Genomic DNA, 19849 nt, shown 5'->3' with positions numbered 1-19849 from the left:
CATATTTGACCCAACCATGGTTTGAAACAATCCAGCATATTTTAGAGTATTTAATACATTTTTTAAATCGTTGTAGCCTATTACATTGAACATTTGTTGCACTAGCATGAACAAACAGAAAATATGTTTTACTAACATTAAGATTAATAAAGGCTTTAAAATATATAGAATACTGTCCTTGCATCAACTAATGAGAACAAATGAGACTTAATTTTAGTGTTACCAAATTATTCAAAAAATTTTTTTTTACTCAGTGTCTGATTGTGACAAAAAATACGTAGGCTATAGGCTAAATAAATCAATAAAAGCAAACGCATTCGTTATTTTAAGTGCACTGTTCTTCAACACACTACGGTAAAGGGTGGACTTTTGTTGTCTGCTGAAGCTGGAGACAGACAGCTGAGAGTGAAACAGCCGTGTGTGTTTGTTGCTTGAGATTCAGACGCGCTGCACAGCGTCTCGTCCCCGAAACCCTAGACGTCAACCAAGAAGAGTCACTTGGATTACTGTCCGCAGGTCTCAAGTCCGACCACATGCACAGCGTCTCGTCCCCGAAACCCTAGACGTCAACCAAGAAGAGTCACTTGGATTACTGTCCGCAGGTCTCAAGTCCGACCACATTTTTTTCTAAGACAACTTGCTTGTTCTTTTTCTTCTTCTTTTCAGTTAGGGCACAAGCAAAAACATCGCATTTTCACATTTTAAAAGCAGCAGTCTTCTCGGAAGGGGCCGCACCTTCATCTGAACATCCTCCAGGTAGGTTTATGAAAGTTCATGTACTGTATCGAGGCCAAGACCATTGCTTCAGTCACACCAACAAAACACCAGAGAAAGAAAGGGGTAGTTTAGAATGGTGTTGTTTGAATTTGCGATCCGCAAATTGTAATTTAATTATGTCCATCACTATCATTTACTGCTTTGAACAACTTTTTGTGCTACAGCATCCCACGCTTTGATGTTTTTTTTTAATGCTGTGTTTGTCTGTTGTGTGTTTGAAATGATACATAGTTTAATTGAGATATGCATCTTCAGACCTAGTAGTTAATGAAGCTGTACAGGTCTGTTCAGCTGCTCATATGACTAGCTCTTGATTTTTATGTGATTATGCCCCCAGATCTTTAAATGACAATTCTGTGTGTATGTTGTGCACTGCCTTTGTTTTTGTTGATTTTGTTTTATATTAGGCTTCTAGTCTTTTTTTTATTGCACGGCACTAAGGATACTTAATTCTGATTGGCCAGTCGAGATGAGCAGTCAAAAACGTAGTCTATATTTCATATTCCGCACCAGCAGCGGTGTAGAGTCCCACTATAGCTAAAGGGTACAAAAACAAAAAAATATTTCATAACAGTATCAATTATTAATATTTTAAATTGTTAGATTTATATTAATGTTGAATAATAACTGTAGTAATTATTTGCTTATTTTTATGTGTTGTTTTGTACTTTGTGTGCTGTCATTTATTGTATACCACTTCAGAGTCTAAGACAAATTTAAATATAACTTACTAGCTAACCGGATATTTCACAATTACCCACAACAACAACATTACTTTCATGTCACTCCGCAGGCTTTTATCCTTATAACAAAAGTTAAAATAGTTAATTTATTCCAAAAACAGTTTCTGCGACTACGTGCTATAATAAAAATGACCTCAGAGGACATTATTAATATTTTTTATATATATGCTGAGCATAACACTTTTAAAAGATAAATTAGCTTAGAAGGCCAGATAAAAAAGAAAACAAGGCATCATCTTATCTGGGATAACAACAAACCGATTAGAGAAGAGCTAGAAGAGAGAAAACCACAAATATCTAACCCATACAAAAAGTAACTTCAATTAAGGATTAATAATATATGAATTGCAATATTGCTGCTCTTCATGCTAGACTGATTGTTTCCTACATAGTAATGGGCCATTTTTCTTGACAAGCCATTAACAGGCATTCATTCATTATTTTCTAGGGTCATCATCAGGTAGTCCTACACGACTTACTCGATGGCTATGTCAGCATCTGAATTCACTCACTTCATTTTCAGTCCTTGCTGATATACTGCACTCAACTACCATGTAGGGAATAGGGATTAATGAACGAGTGGTCAATTTCGGACACAGCTTATGTCTCTAAATCTAGTGATTTACATTTTGGGTTTATTATTAGGCATGTTCCAGGTTGGCTCAGCTGACTCATCTGATACCAAAAAAGCTGTCTAGGTAGACAGATCAGTAGATTTTGAGATGCAACCAGAGGCAAAACAAAGAGCTCTGTTCCTGGATATGTTCCCACTTACCGTCCTTATTGTCCATGTTTTCACACGAATGTCTAAGTATGGAAAATAATTGCCTTGCACCTTGTCTTCTGGGCAATTAATTAAATTGAAACAGTGTCTTTTGAATGTGCTGCATGCTGATAAAGGACAGCGTTTAATCTGAGCCTTATCTCTCTGAGCATAAACAGCTTCACTAAAGCTCATAATAAATTAGTCTGCAAATCCTCCTCGGCTGTAGAGAACATAGAAAGTTAAAAAAAAAATGTATCTTATCGGTCAGCATGATGGCTTATTACCATGATGGTGTTATCATAGGTAAACTGCTTTCGACACAATAAAGATTATGGTGGATAAACACTTATTAACCTATAACCCCTTTAAACTAAACCTGACTCTGATGATTTAATGCTTGGTAGTGATTGAATGAAGCCCATTAGTTAAATGTCAGTCTTGTCACTTGAGTCAACCGAAGAGGTTAAACTTCTTTTTGATTTTTGTTTGCAGTATTTTTCGGTGTAACATTTTTGCAACAGAAGCATTAATAGGCTGTAATCGTATTTTGAAAAGACATTAGTAAGTAGGCAAACCATGTTTGCATGAGACAGCAAGTATTGGAATTAGCACTTCATCTCAGTGAATGAGGTCTGGCAAAACCTCATAACAAACCTGTCAAGTGCAAAACTGTTTGTCTTCCGTCCTTTTCTCTCTGCTTTCTTAATCTTAGTCTCGTTGACATCTAAAAAGCGGTAACGTCGAATTTGACCACTGAAGGGGTGGATGTTTCCCTAAGTGAGTCTGGGCTCTTGTCCTGCTGACCTTGGGTTTCTCCAGTATAATCCAACTCATGTAATTAAACACAATATGATTAGTGGGCAGAACGGACACTGTTGCTGTGGAGGTGCATTGTGCATACACTGTAAATGTGATGGAATTGAATACGTTTGTGTGGTTTTGCTTCTTTGGTAATGGGAGTGTTCTTGAATATGTGTGTATTAATAATTGGGGCACAAAGTGCATTTCCACTTAGCGGAAGGGATGCTGTTCATTGATGGATTTCAAAGAATTTGGTCTCCATGAACACAGGCATCAATACACTTGCCATGACTGGAGAGATCGGCGCCATCCAACAGAGCATGCTATATGACCTGACCAGTAGCTGCTAAAAAAAACAAACATAACAGGACAAGATTCCAGTCAAGAGAGATGAATTGCCTTATAAGTACTGGCAGTCCATTTCCAGTGGCTTTGTAATGGGGTCTATTACAATGCTCTTTACATACTATTAAATCTTTATGTGGGTTTTTGTAGAGTGGATAGTCACCTGAGTCATGGATGTTATCCAAACAGCTGTCCTGGTGTGTGTGCACGCACTCCTGCATTTTGTCTGAAGGTTGCAGTTGACAGCGGAGCAGTGTGGGAGTCGGCTGGTTTTGGTCGGCTGGCTCACAGTCAGAGAGAGAGAGAGAGAGAGAGAGAGAGAGAGAGAGAGAGAGAGATGAACACTCTGTAATTAGCACCCGCGGCTGCATGCTGCATTCCACCTCTGTAAATTACAGAGTGGCCTGCCTGCACTGCCAGACCCAGCAAACCTGCCTGTGTGAGTCTATCCAGACCCCCCTCTTCCCCTCCCCCGGCCTCACGCACATGCAAAACTACAGCTTTACCTGCTAGCAGCAGACTTTGCCTTCTCTTCCAGTTCACTTCCACTGTGTTTGTTTCTGCGCTGCAGTAATTGGCGGTGGTGGAGGCTCCCGTCTCTCCGGGGCTCGCCCTGCATTGATTTGTTTGGATTTCTGCTCCCCTCCCCAGAGCTTTGGCGTGCATATACGCCACAGACTCCCTATACTGCTGTCTGTCATGCCTGAGCGGCATATTTAAAGAGTTTGGTGTTTATCGAACTACACGTACACTGAAATGCACCCCATTTCCATAACACAAGGGATATCAACAGTATGTTTTTTTTAATTAAGAATTGAAGCATTTGTTTTTGAAAATATGCTTTGTTTTGAGGGTTTAACAGGGCTAAAGGTGTCAAAATATTCTTCGAGACCGCAAAGGGGTCTTTGTTCTGAGCTTATGAGTGGGTTTAGACAGGGCTATAACCAACATAGAATTTGAGGGGGACGAGACCACAATACCACCCCCAATCATATATGGCTAAATTATACCCACCAATGGTTACTGCACTCCATTACACACTGCAGTGGTTGTTGTTAGGATCATAGATATACATATGGCCTTATTAGCAATGGTCTCTATGTACTATATAAGCTGGAGATGGAAATATCAAAGCCAGTACTTCAGACCAAGTTGACCTTGAGTTCACATCCATAGATTCACATGTATGGATATCTGTATCTTCAGTACGCGATTTTGACGGAACACGCCAATGTTTTGGGACTTTAACTTATTCACTGTATCCTCCAGAGTTAGATAAGTCTACATACCATTCTCATCTCCGTGCGTGGCATAACTCTGCTCACTCCAAAGACTGGAGGTAAATTTAAAAAATAATAATAATAATATTGTTTATATGTCTATGTGGTGTTTTTAATATGCTTTAAAGGAACTGTATGTAAGAAATGTATTTCAATTAATCATAAAATGGCCCTGATATGTCACTAGACATTAAGAAATCATGTTAATTTCAAATACTTATATCACTGACAACGGTTGTCCGGCCAAGATATTGTCATTTTAAAAGTGAAGTTGCAGCCCTCAACTGATGTTGATGTTGACATGTTGTGTTTTGGCCTGAAGCGCCACCCTCCACCTATCTACCAATCACGAAGTCAGTAGTGTTTCTGCATTCGGGTTGCCAGCTCTGCTCTTGTTACCACAGCTGCAGCTATAAACTTGGAGGATGCAGATGGAGGAGGCGGGTCATTGAATTGAAAAGGTAACGTTAAGGAATTGTTTGGTAAAAAAAAAAGGGGAGTCGTCATTGCTAACATTAGTAATGCATTATCAGAGCCCGTTTCTCTGTCATTATGCTGGGACGCTGAGGAAAACAACATTAGCACGCCTATTATGGCAATGTGAAAACGTATTTGAGACAGTAGCCTAACGTTACCTCGGTAAAAATGATTCCTCATTCGTTCTTCGCATATATAGTGGACAAAACATGCTGCAAGTTGACCTGTATGACCATTGCTTATCTTATTTAGCTTTGCTGTAATTTTACTATAATATACTATAGTATTTTTTCATGTGGGAATGCACTGTCACATACGAGTGTTCATATTTACGATTATATTTGGCTAATCGCCATAAATAAATTTTTGCGATTCATAATTACTTCACAAAACATCGCTCTTGAAGCATAAACATAATTAACAGAAAGAAAAAAAAACTGTGTACGTCTCGTCACTTGCCATTGAAAGCTCCGTGTAGCAGCCTACCTTCCTGCTGGATCCTGCAGCCTATCTGGCAGCCTCGAGTCAGGGGGAGGGGGAGAGGGGATACACCGCTCAACAGTCATTTGAAAGTGATTGCAGTACCAGTTTTGGCCACAGTCCTACATACAGCTCCTTTAAGATAAGGCTGCACGATTTGGGGGAAATATCTAATTGCGATTTAAAATGCGATTATTATTATTTATTAATTTTTACAAATGAAAAGTGTGTGTATATAACATTTTGTGTTTTATATATTAATGTGACTAATAATAATAATAATGATTATTTTTATTAATAATAATTATGATTATTATTATTATTGCTAAATAAAAATAAGAAATATTACTATTACAATAACATTCATTATTAAAAAGTTTAAATAGAGCATTTAAGAATAAATATAACCATATAATAATAATAATAATAATAATAATATTTATATTTTAAAGAAAACAAAAAATGATGGGTTACCTGTTAGTATGCAGACAGCCTGTGACTAAAAATCATTAGAAAGGTCTAAGGATTTATTGTAAAAAACAATGTATTATTATACAAATCTGTGCTTTTTATCTGTGATATCAATTTCTTAAAGTCTATGTCTTTAATATGAAATATGAGCCTCTTATGCATCCACTGTGGGGATTAAAACTCCTGTACATTAAAGAAAAACATATGGATTGTCATATAAATTTATTTAGAGAGAAGTTTTATTCTTTATTTTTTACCCAAAAGTTTCATTCATACTGGAGGCAAGAGGGCGCCCTCGAGCAGAAACGGCACATTTGCGCCAGAGAAGTAATCGTTTGTTTTCAGAAAATCCCTGATGTGAAGCTCACGCTGTAGGCTGAATAAAACCAAGATAGAAACGCTTTGACTGATTAAACATGAAGATAATACTTCTGCGACAAGATATGGTGTATTTGAGTTCTTCAAGCCTTCTCGGGTATTTTCAAAATAATAAAGTAGCCTATTCAGTGCTGATTGACATTCTGTGATAAGAAGCCACATCAGCTTGAAGTGAGTTCAAACATGTTTTTAAACGTTGTATTTGGTTGGACAACAGGTTTATGAACGCTCCGCCGCATTACTAGTTTGTGAAGATGTTTGACACATGTTGCTCAAACTCGCAGTCTTTCAGACGGAGCAGCGTTTACTCCTGATCACAGAGCCGCTCTTCACTGACACTCTGGGCATTTATTTATGTAATTAAAATCGCAGCCTTTGCGCTTTCATAATCGCACATAAGCCAAATCAAGCCCGATCTCACGAAAATGCGTATAAATAATACGAGTGTGCAATCACGCCGTTTTTCGCGTGCATATGATACACACTTTATGGCGTATTATACATACGATGCGCATGCGCAGAGAGTTTTCATCTCAGCAGTGTCCAGTAACAGTTATACAGAGTTTTCCTGGCTTGTTTATTCCTCAAAAGTCTGTTTTTCCTTGTGTGGTATTTCTGTGCGTTAATAACTCCGTAAGTAATACTAGTTATTGTCATTGTAGATGTGTTTCACAGTGTGTCATCGCGTAATTCAGTTGATGTCACCTCAGAAGTATTTTTGTGTCAACATACAATAGCGTAATACTCACCTATTTGAATAATCATTCAGTTATTTTGTTATCAACAATGTTTATTCGTTTATGGAAAATATTTGCTTGTAATGTATGTTGATGGAAATATGTATCAGGTCTGATCGGCATATTAACAATTGTTATACAGAGCGCACTGCAGTGCTAAAGCTGCGCACACACTTTTGTAATCCGACACCGCTTGTTAGCAGCAGCAGCTCCGCTCCTTTTAATGCAGCTGCATTTAGCGCCTATATATGGTACAATAAGCTCTGGTTTACGGTTACATTATACAAATGTAACTTATAAGTATAGTTATACAGTTCTTAACTGTGTATCTTCTGTCATGTCATTATCATGTATATTTACCATCCTTATTTGTTCTCTCACAGAAACCACATTTATGTACATATCCACGCAAACCTGTTTATGCCTTGCAATTGGATGACTGAATAAACATTACTATCATCAAAGTTCACTCTGGATTAGCTGCAGTTCTTTCTAGCCGAATAATTAGGCCAGTTGAGTTCCAACCACCCCACTGCGCACAGAATATCCCACAGGCACCGTGTCCAATGTGGACGAGGTCGAACTGGAAGCCATGTTAATCTTGGACTAAAACGGCCACCGTAGGAGTTGAAACGAAATCGGAATTGAGAGGAACAGAAACTAAAATTCACTGGATGTCATATACCTTTTCACCAAAAGATGGGGGAAAATATCACACAGTGTAGCTTTAAGACAAAACCATGTGCAAATTTGTAAGTCAACACAATTGCTGAGTATTTTCTCTTTAACTGCAGTGAACCAAAGACAGTGGTTTGAAAAAACGTGGTTTGAAATCGCCCCTTGTCTCTACATCACAAACTATATTGTAACCAATCACATCACTGTGCGGACGGGCTCTATCATATCATTACTATGCTGTGAAGCAGGGGAGTCTCAAGAAAAGCCAGGTTATCCCGGTACATTTAGCAATATAGCGGGTGAATTACATATAAGTAATTCACCCGCTATACTAATTAACTTGTTTAAAGCTCTTCATAATTATTAATACATTTAATAATAAATACTATTGACCATTAGAGAACCTTACAGACAAATTGCTATTAGTTTCTAAAGAAAGCAGTGAACTTCGCCTATCTACAGATGTCTGTGGTTAGGGTGACAAAAAGTGAAAGTTAAAATTTTAGGATGGTCTCTTCAGCAGGCTTTTAGAACTCCTCAATGTCAAAATGTTTGAGATGGACAATTTAATCAAAGAAGTTGGGATATTCTGTACTGTTCCCACAAGCCGAGCAGGAATACCAGCATGACCCGAAAGAGTGTGTGTGGTAAGAAGTAGCTAAACTTTTCATATTTGACAACTGTTGTACAAAAAAAAAAAGGGAAACGACCAACAGTAGTATTTCAGTGATGCAAACTACTACTTTTTTTTGTGCAAAATTTAGCTTTTTCATGTCATTCATAATTGAATGTAACAAGAGAATAAACATTAACCGAGATTTTTTTCGGCATATTAGGCATTCAATTAAGAGTGATGTGTGCATTGGTGTTTATGAGAATATATCTGAGGCTAAGAGCTGTATTTGTGAGGGTGGGTGTGTGGGTAACGATCATGTGTAGTCTGTGCTGATGGATGGGACCGAGTAAATGGCTGTGACCCTGACAGAGGACCCAGCTGAGGGACCAAATGAGCTTTGTGTGTGTGTGTGTGTGTGTGTGTGTGTGTGTGTGTGTGTGTGTGTGTGTGTGTGTGTGTGTGTGTGTGTGTGTGTGTGTGTGTGTGTGTGTGTGTGTGTGTGTGTGTGTGTGTGTGTGTGTGTGTGTGTGTGTGTGTGTGTGTGTGTGTGTGTGTGTGTGTGTGTGTGTGTGTGTGTGTGTGTGTGTGTGTGTGTGTGTGTGTGTGTGTGTGTGTGTGTGTGTGTGTGTGTGTGAGAGAGAGAGAGAAAGTGTAGGTTTTTGTGCCCGAGTACAGCACACCATATAGGAAAAGTGGCCTCCTTTCCCCTCTCTTTCTGTTTTGTGCAATATGCTGATTTGATCTCGATAGGTTGATAGTATAAAAAAAAAAAAAACTTTTCACCATTCAACTAACACACAGTGTATCTATAGTATACATCCAATGGTATGTCCACCTGTACAGTATATATAGTGCTTCTGTAGTGGTTGTCTATATGTCCAGCTGACTATAGTGTTTCTAAATTGTATGTCTGTATATCCAGGTTTATTATTGTGCTTCTATGGTGCATGTCTGTATGTTCCAGCTGAATATAGTGCTTCTATAAAGCTTTTGTAATGTTATTTCTCTACGGTCTCATCAGCTGACTCTGCTGAAAAGGATTTGCCGAACTGCAGTTTCCTGTTTATGTCAGTGCTTCCTGTGTTGAAAGTAATCTTGTCATTGGGTTAGTTAATGTAAAGGGCCAGTTAATTATAAACAGTGATGCCTCAAGATGTCGTCAAAGTCTACAAAATTATAATGCACTTGCCAGGGAAGGGGTGGGCGATATGACCAAATTCTTATTTCACGATATAAGACATTTGATTTAACGCTATATATCACAATATAGATTTCTATATATCACAATGTGATCTCATTTCTGTTATTAAAATAAGAAAAAAGAAGCAAATTACAAACAATAGGAAAAAATACAATATAACAAATATGAATTCAACAAATTAAGTTTTTCAGGTACAATAGGTTTATTTAACATGTAGTTAGAATTAGTAGAAATGTAATAATCAAATGTAAAATGTAATTAGAATTAGTAGAAATGTAATAATCATGAAATGTAAAAAAGCAGTGTTATTTTCTCTTTTGTTTAATTTACAATGATGACACAAAGCAGCAGGGACATTAGGCTGCTGTCACGTTAAGACCAATCACACAGGTCCATTATACTGATAAACATCCGGTTTACACCCGACTGTCTACTTTCACTTCAGACATAACCGTCTGTGTTTACATGAATACTCCACACAATGGGCAAATTGACATAAACGATTGGCATTTTGACTATTCGCGATCGCATGCTGAGAGACGCGGCTTTCTGTGCACGCGCTTACGCTGTGTCAGTCAGCGCATGCACTGCATTGAGTTTTTTCACTGCTTATTGTGCGTAATAACATTTTTTAACATCGAGCATGTCCCTAATTCGCGATCGCCTTCTGAGAGAGGCAGCTTTCTGTGCACGCACTTTGGCAGTGTCCCAGTCAGCTCAAGCACCACACCGAGTTCTATTTCTGAATATATTGCGTGAATAACTCTTTTTAAAATCAAGCACTTCCCGCTCTTTATATTCTTATTCATGAGTGTTATATAGTGTTATATATTCAAGATATAACAAAATCTCTGATGATAGATATACCATGGTATATTATGTATATCGTCATACTACCCAGCCCTGTGCCAGGGTACAGATGTCTTATAAAACGCACTCTTCTTTCATGGCCTTTTGCAACTCCTCACCGTGATACTATGGTGTTCTGAGTCGTATGGTGTTCTGAGTCGTAAGTGCTCGAAGTGGGCTGGTACACACCGGTACACAGTACCGGCACTTCTATATTTAAATCTGTAGCGTTCCCTCACTTCTCACATGTTGTCGGTACTCTAAAAAAAAGTATAAAAAGTTTTGTGCAATAGTTATAGTGATATTTCCTTAGCAAGGACTACTAAGTAAAGCATACTAAAAGCATACAATGAATAAAGTGTGCTGATCTTACAGTTATGTTTTATCACTGCTGCACAAGTCCATGACCTGTGCTTTTGAGCAGCACTCCCTGTGCTGGAGCTGACATTGAGAGGGTGAGGCTCTGTATTATAAGTTCAGCTCTTCTGCCAGGCCTGCCGCTGAGAAGGCCCCCTGAGAGCCTCACAGCAGTTAGGAGACATCAGACAACATCTATAATTTATGACAGAGATAGAGATGTGGCTTGCGGCTTGTTTTTGTGTATAAGTTGTGCCCTCGTGCACTCCCTCTGTAACAAATGAATAGTGAACGCATTTCCTCCTGCTGTCTCTCCCTCTGTATCTTTCTCTCTTTTTCCTCTAATGCTCAGCTGTTATGCTGCATCCCATAAATCAACTGGGAAGTTATGAGACCGGAATATGACATTAGGCCTTTTTTTCTTTATTGTTTTTAAATGTATGTAACTGAAGTAATTATGGGTGATGGTAGAACTCTAGCAACAGGTCGGGGATTCGTGTATGGTTTTGTCGCCTTTTTCATGTTACATGGGAGTCTGTTATATACTTTTTTTTGTCATCTTGATCTCTCTTTTGTCATCTTAGGATGAGTCTGGTTTTCCATCTTGTAGCTAAATATAAGCTTTTTTGTTGTTGTTGTTGTTGTCAGAGTGCAATTCCGTCCCATTTTCTGTTAAGCTACTTTGACACAACACGTATTGTGAAAAGTGCTGTAAATAAGAGCAGGCTTCACAATACACTGTCAAGAGTGATTATAAAAGTCTACTGTTGAATTTTATTTGTGCACTGTATAATAATCCTAAAATATGCTTTCATTTCACCTAGTTGTGTGGGTCACCTTGTTATGTATATAATTATATTTATTTTTCATATAATTATTTTAAAAAAAAATATTATATATATATATATATATATATATATATTTCAAAATGTTTAATGTAAATTAATCAATGTAAATGTTTAAATGTAAAGACATTTTCAACTAAATGAATGGATTAATTCCCCCATTTTACGCACAAATTAAAAAAATTCAATGTAATTAATTGTAATATTTTATATGAACATTTTAAAGGAACACCCCGACTTTTTGGGACTTTAGCTTATTCACCGTATCCCGCAGAGTTAGATCAGTCCATGCATACCATTCTCGTCTCCGTGCGTGCCATAACTCTGTCTGACACACACTACTAGCCTAGCTTAGCACAAAGACTGGAGGTAAACGGCTCCAGCTAGCCCACTGCTCAATAAGTGACAAAATACTGCGAACATATTCCTATTTACATGTTGTGATGTGTGTAGTTACATCGTGTACTAAGACCGACGGAAAATGAAAGTTGCGATTTTCTAGACCGATATGGCTAGGAACTATTCTATCATTCCTGCATAATGATCAAGGAACTTTGTGCCGTCCCATTTGTGCAGCGGCGCAATGATATTACACAGCCCCTGAAAATAGGCCACATAACCAGCGTGACAACCTGCTTGCACATTGCTTGCTGCTGGGGACTATTTTCAGCACTGTGTAATATCATTGCTCCACTGCATCCATGGTACGGCAGCAAAGTTCCTTGATCATTATGTAGGATTGAGAGAATAGTTCCTAACCATATCGGTCTAGAAAATCGCAACTTTTCATTTTCCGTCGGTCTTAGTACACGATGTAACTACACACATCACAACATGTAAATAGGAAATGTTGCCGTTATTTTGTCACTTATTGAGCAGTATGCTAGCTGGAGCTGTTTACCTCCAGTCTTTGTGCTAAGCTAGGCTAGTGGTGTGTGTGTCAGACAGAGTTATGGCACGCACGGAGACGAGAATGGTATTTATGGACTGATCTAACTCTGGGAGATTCGGTGAATAAGCTAAAGTCCCAAAAAGTCAGCGTGTTCTTTTAATATATGAACATTTTAGAGGGCAGTGTTGCATCAGTTTTGAATTGATTCATTGAAAGACCGTTTGAACTTATATGCTATTTTTCTAACCTAATTTTAAATCCGAGACACTCATATCTGCAAGTAACAAGGCAAGATTTTTAGGAAACTTGATGACCAATAAGCCCTTAAAAAAAAATTCAGTGTCCGCAAAGTTTGTTACGTTTAAATAATCAGCATATATTTAGAATTTTCAAAATATCATCTGACGTGACAGCTGCAGGTTCAGATAAGGCTAGCGCTGAGGTGTTTGTTATCAGCTACTGTGAAGAAGCCTGCTTTACAAACAAAGCTAAATAGTGAGCATGTAAATGTCTCAACAACTATCTCCTCTTCTCTTTCTCATACATCTTTCCTTCATTTTCTCGACACACTGATTTATGACCAATTGTGGCTTGAACGTTTTTTCTGTTCAAGGCGTGTCTGTCACTTCAGCCTGCCATGAGAGAGACTCTTCAAAGCCAGAAGCTGCAGAATGCTGACGTGAACAATCTCCCAAGTTCTGACATCCTCCCTCAGCCCCTGTTTCTGTATCTCACGATCTGTCTGTCTCATTTCTGCTACCTTCATCTTCTCCATCTCTTTCTCTGTTCGCCCTCAGTCATGCAAGGCTGTCAGGGCACATCTGTGTGAGACAGAGAGCGAACATAAAACGAACAAGAACGACAGACAAAAACACTGTTTGAGTAAGATTCAGTTAGAGAGAAATTGGAAAACATAACTAATTTGTTGGCAAACTCATCAGAGCTATCCGAAAAAGATACTTTAGGAGAACATTCACTAAACCATTTAAAAAAGTACCAGTTGTTTTTTTAGGACATTAGCAATACCATGTTTTTTTGTTGTTGATGTTGATGTACCTTGGAGTAGTAATGCACCGAAATGAAAATTACTGTTCAGAACAAAAATATATATTTTTAATGCGTTTTATAATTTTATAATGCTTGGAATAACTAAACAAATTCTAGATATTATAATATTTTCTCAACGATTATGCTCGTTCTTTCTTCAAGTGGCATTATTGGGTAAAAATATGGCATAATAGATGTAAAAACTGACTTTTGGCTAATATAAGCTTTTTTTTTTTTTTGCCTATAAAGAGTTACCATGGTATTACTCTTATTCCATTACATTTGTGGTTTTGACAGTACAGAGAGGCACTAAAACCCCCGTTTACACTTTATTTTACAGTACATGTACCTAGTTTAGTTACGAAAGAAAGTACTGGTCATATAAGGTAACTACAAAGCTTAAAGGGTTAGTTCACCCAAAAATGAAAATTCTGTCATTTAATTACTTACCCTCATGTCATTCGACACCCGTAAGACCTTTGATCATCTTCGGAACACAAATGAAGATATTTTTGTTGAAATCCGATCGCTCAGAAAGGCCTCCATTGGCACAATGCACGGTACACTCTCAAGACCCATAAAGGGTACTAAAGACGTCGTTACAAAGTCCATCTCACTACAGTGGTTCTACAATAACTTGACGAGTTAATACAATACAATAATTACAATAAAGTGACGAGAATAGTTTTTGTGCGCAAAAAAACCCTAAATAACGACTTATATCATGATGACCGATTTCAAAACAAGGCATCATGAAGCTTCGAAGCGTTATGAATCAGTGAATCGATTCAGCGGTTTGAATCGCCAAAGTCAACTGATTTCAGCAGTTTGGCGGTTTGACACGCGATCCGAATCATGATTCGACTCGCTGATTCATAACGCTTTGAAGCTTCATGATGCATTATTTTGAAATCGGTCATCACTATATAAGTCGTTATTTAGGTTTTTTTTGCGCACAAAAAATATTCTCGTCGCTTCATAAAGTTATTGTAGAACCACTGTAGTGAGAAGGACTTTGTAACGACGTCTTTAGTACCTTTTATGGGTCTTGAGAGTGTAACGTGCATTGTGCCAATGGAGGCCTTTCTGAGCCATCGGATTTCAACTAAAATATCTTCATTTTTGTTCAGAAGATGAACGGAGGTCTTACGGGTGTCGAACGACATGAGGGTAAGTAATTAATGACAGAATTTTCATTTTTGGGTGAACTAACCCTTTAAGGTTGGGTTTAGGGGTCAGTTCAGGGTTAATACTACCTAGTTATAACTCTGATATTGTAATTGCTATAATAAGTACATATGTACATCCGGAACAGAACTGTAAAATAAAGTGCTACCAAAACCCCATTATGTGCTATTGTCTTTTAAATGTTTATTGTAGTCATTGTCTGTGTGTGTGCAATTCATAATCTCTTATTGTTCTTGTTTTATAATGTTGTGTTATTTATAAACATCATGTTTTTGATGTCCAACAATATAAACTCTTCATTCATAAAAGAAATGTATCATAAAAAACAAGTTGACATACTTTGGCAGTTTCTAGTTTGGCAGCTGTTGAACATGTTGCAGTGGTGCCAAGAACCAGAGAAAAAGAAACTGACTGTTGAAATATACAGAGGGAAAAGTTGTTAAATTAAGGTGTCTTTCAAGGCGTTTGGCTGATGCTCTGCGAGAGTGAAACCAGCCGTTGACTCATCGCGTCTTTGCAGTCTCAACCCGCACTGGAACCGTGTTGGTGGAAAAGGGGTAAAAGTGCCTTACAAATCTCTGCCTTCGCTCATCCTCCCCGTAGAGCCGACAAATTAGGATAACTCTTCGTTTAGGCCTAGTTAACTAGAAATGTCACTTGGAATTTGCTATCTGAGCTGGCCTGCCTCAGTATTCTTGACTTATTCATAGCTTCATCAGAAATACATGACTGGTAGAGGCAAATTTGTGTACAAAGCAATTTTAATGAAAGGACTTGCTCAGAATAAATCCAGACTCGGTTGTGTCTCAACAGTCAAAGCAAATGCCCACCAGAGATGAGAAAAGGAAGTGACAGAGAGACTTCAGACAGACTACCTCAGCTCCACAGGAGCTAGACGAAGCCAATGGCCTAGCCAAATGCCTGCTTTGTGTGACAACAATGCTGGGGATTTGGATCCATCTGAAATATGCTTTCTCTCCCTCTCTCTGTTTCTCTCTGAGCCCAGGTCTCTTTCTCGTAGTCACCTCTTTGTTCATTCATCTCATGCTGTTTGTGCGATGACGAGATAAATTCTAGGCTGTCATAACACCTTCATTTGCCCCTTCATTAGTTATTTCCAATGGGAAAAGGCTAAACAGGAGGAAGTGGAGATGGTTTCTGTCAAAATTGCTTTCTTTGTGTCAGAAGTGCAGTCATGAGAGCGAGATTAAGAAAAAGGGCAAAGATAAAGCCTTGCATAACAAATGAAAACATTAGGAAGCGTTTTATGTGTGGGATTGTTCTCTTTTTCCATGTATAATGACATTTTCTTGAATTGTAGTAGGCCTAGGTAAATTTGAGCCTAATACATTTCCGATAATCTGTTTTAGTACTTGCTTCAGGCGGTTCAGATATTAATATACTGTCCATGTACTGTATAATAAACTCTTCCTACATTTCCGATGCTTCAAAACACTAGAGCTGCACAATTAATTGAAATATCGCAATCATGATTCAAACACCCACGTGATCGCATTCCTAATTGACATCAGTTCGAGTTGATGCTGCCGCTGACCCAGAGAGAGCAGTTGTCATGTGTAGGTAAAACAGTCTTTTCAACCATTATTTCTCTGTTCAAATGATTCAATGATTCAAATGATCACAGAAGTACTGGGATAAAAGTTTATAGTTGGGATATAAAAACTGATGTCTACGGTAGTGATCAAAATCGAGTAAATCACCTTTTTAAAGTACTTTGCATTCCACCAGTAGGTGGCGACAAGTGACTGATTAAAAAATGTAATTGTCATTGAATCATTCATTTAACCCTCATCCTTCCCTTGGGTCATTCTGAATAAAAAATTAAGAGTTCATCGAAGTGGTCTAGAACTTTTATCAAACTTGAACCACAAATGCACCAAAAAATTTGACTGGATTCGAGAAGTTTTGTGGCTGAAATTAAAAAAGTAACACATAATTCCCTCGCGGTTCAATTTGACCCCCATAGGAATGAATGGAATGCAAGGAATGCTTTTGTACACATTTTTGTACAAAATTCAAAAATGATTTTATGTCTACATGTGTATCTGAATGCATTCTGAAGACGAACTGACTTTAGGACCCAGCGGAACAGCTCATTTGCTCCATAAAGAGCTATATGCCATCTAGTGGCAAGAGTAATGAAATATGTTATTATCTTTTTTCCACAAGAGGTCGGCAAAGACACCCAATGTAAGATATTTTGAGCTGAATTAAAAGGGTTATGCATGAAATTGTGAATTATTTTGAATTGAAGGTGACAGAATGTGCTTAAATAAAGGTAATTTAAAGGTAAAAATGGTCATTTAAAGGTAAAAAAAACAACAACAAAAAACTCAAAAATGTATATTAAAAATAGAAAAAAAATATATTATCAAAATGAAATGGGGAAGGAGGAGGGTTAAGAGATTCGTTCAAAAAAAAACTTCATCCAGTAAAGTCTTTGAGTGAGTCATTTACTTTGAGTGAGTCATTCAAATCATTAAAAAAATAGTAATAATAATAATTCAAATTAATCAAATAATTTTTTAAAGACTACAGCATTTAACATTTTGTCAGAATGTCTAGTAAATTACGTGATTTGTTTAGTTGTCTATTCAGAATTGTGGGAGAAAATTGTGCAGCTCTAAAACACTCACACACAAACTCGTGTACACCTCAATGTTTGTTTTTACTGTGGCACCAGGATATATTTTGCTGTGGTTTGGTAGCAATTTGTACAACGAAACAGAAAAATTGATGTTTGGAGCAGAAAATATTACATGGCTAAACAAGATCTCTCATAATGTTTCTTTCTTGCACAACACAGTGACTGCTTTTACACTTTCCCATCCCTCACTATTTATCTGTAATGTGTATACACTGGAGTGCTGTTAAGGAAAGTCGGAAGACCGGGATCGGCTTGCATGTTATTGAAACGTCTCTTTAAAATTAAAAATGTTTAAATGTGTTTAATCGTTCCCAGCATAAAAAGCTTATAAAGTTAAAAACCAATAAATGTCTCTCAGATGATAGCAAGATTTTCTATCAGATTTTCCTCTCCTTTTATGCCTGAGGTAATTTTATGAAATGTAAATGTTTTTATTTGTTGTTGTTCTGAAGCAGTGTTAGGGAGATTTGAAAGTGTGTACATGTAGGTGTGTGTGTGTGTGTGTGTGTTTGTCCCATTTATTGGAGGTTGTCTAAGACAAGAGCGACACTTGAGGTCAGATGGGCTTTGGACTCATAGAGTGGCTCTGCACAGTGTCGGAAACCAGACAGCCACTCAAGATAGACGCTGCTGTGTGAGCCTTTTTATTCTCATTCAATAAGTGGAATTCAACCCAATAAGATCTCACTCTCAATTCAAAACTTCACTTTCTTACATGCACACAAACACTGAAGGTTCATGTCTCTTTTTTTTTTTCTCTTGTCTCTCATGAACTTGAGCAAATTATCAACTTAAATTAGGGCTGCCAATCGATAATATAAAATATTATAATATAAAATACATATTTTGACTAATCAAATTAGCATTCAAATTAGATTATACTTTATAAAGCATTAGCATATACTTAATCAAATTAGTATGGTTAATCGTAATTAATCACATTATCATTCAAATACAGCATTCCTGTGTCTCAAACAGTACAAGCATGGCGCTAACAACAGAAAGGTCATGAACTGATAAAAATCTATGCCTTCAATACAATATAAATGAATCGGCCAAATACATAAAAGTATTCACAATTAATTAAAAAAAAATTCATTATTGTGGCTGACAATTTTGTGGAAATCATTGAGTAGTCAATATAAGATTTGGCCGTAAAATGCATATATTTATAGTTTTATTTCCATATCACTGAATCACTGGCCACAGCAATCCTTTGAATTTGTCATTCTATCTGAGGCAGAATTGGCACCCAACGTGTTTTAAGTTAAATGTAATTCAGTATTAAAAAAACGTATCTTGAGACCCCTGCATTTTGTTCTATTACAGTTGCAAGAAAATGAACTGCTTGCAGAATCTGTGAAAATGTGAATAATTTTAACAAAATAAGAGAGATCATACAAAATGCATGTTATTTTTTATTTTGTACTGTCTTGAATAAGATATTTGACATAAAAGATGTTTACATTTAGTACAAAAGACAAAAAAGTAGCTGAATTTATTCAAATGACCCAGTTCAAAAGTTTATGAACCATTGATTCTTATTACAGTGTGTTGTTACCTGGATGATCCACAGCTATTTTTGTTTTGTTTTGTGATGGTTGTTCATGAGTCTCTTGTTTGTCCTGAGCAGTTAAACTGCAAATTCTTCAGTTTTCCAGCATATTTTGCATATTTTAACCCTTTCCAGCAGAGACGGTATGGTTTTGAGATCCATATTTTCACACTGAGGACGATTGAGGGACTCAAACACAGCAATTTAAAAAGGTTCAAACATTCACTGATGCTCCAGAAGGAAACATGATGCTTTAAGCGCCAAGGGGGTGAAAACTTTTGAACAGAATGAAGATGGCCATTTTTTTTTTTTGGTTTAAATATTTTATTTTTCATTTAGTACTGCCCTTCAGAAGCAACAGAAGATACTTACATGTTTCACGGAAGACAAATTAAGTACAATTTACCTTGATCTTCAAATTCAATACGTTTTCACCCCCGGCTCTTATGCATTATGTTTCCTTCTGGAGCATCAGTGAATGTTTGAACCTTTTTTTAATAGTTGTGTTTGTTTGAGTCTCTCATTCGTCCTCAGTGTGAAAAGATGGATCTCAAAACAGTCTCTGCTGGAAAGGGTTCAAATATGCAAAATATGCTGGAAAACTGAAGAATTTGCCGGACCTGGAGGATTTTTCTAAAGAATATTTGTCACTTTAACTGCTCAGGACAAACAAGAGACTCCTGAACAACCATCACAAA

General features: G+C 37.3%; 1 protein-coding gene across 1 annotated transcript in view; it reads left to right on the top strand.

Moving 5' to 3' along the window:
• Positions 1-636: 636 nt before the first annotated feature.
• The window catches only part of dok4 (docking protein 4), a 55073-nt gene continuing 35860 nt past the window's right edge, over positions 637-19849 (top strand). The window contains exon 1 of the mRNA XM_079810827.1: positions 637-756. The gene's annotated coding sequence lies outside the window, so the exon portion shown is untranslated. The remainder of the gene's footprint in view (positions 757-19849) is intronic.

The sequence above is a fragment of the Gobio gobio genome, assembly GCF_949357685.1.
Source record: "Gobio gobio genome assembly, chromosome: 2".
In the NCBI taxonomy this organism is placed as follows: domain Eukaryota; kingdom Metazoa; phylum Chordata; class Actinopteri; order Cypriniformes; family Gobionidae; genus Gobio; species Gobio gobio.
Note: the sequence above shows the minus strand (reverse complement) of the source record. Positions and strands in the feature narration are given on the sequence as shown.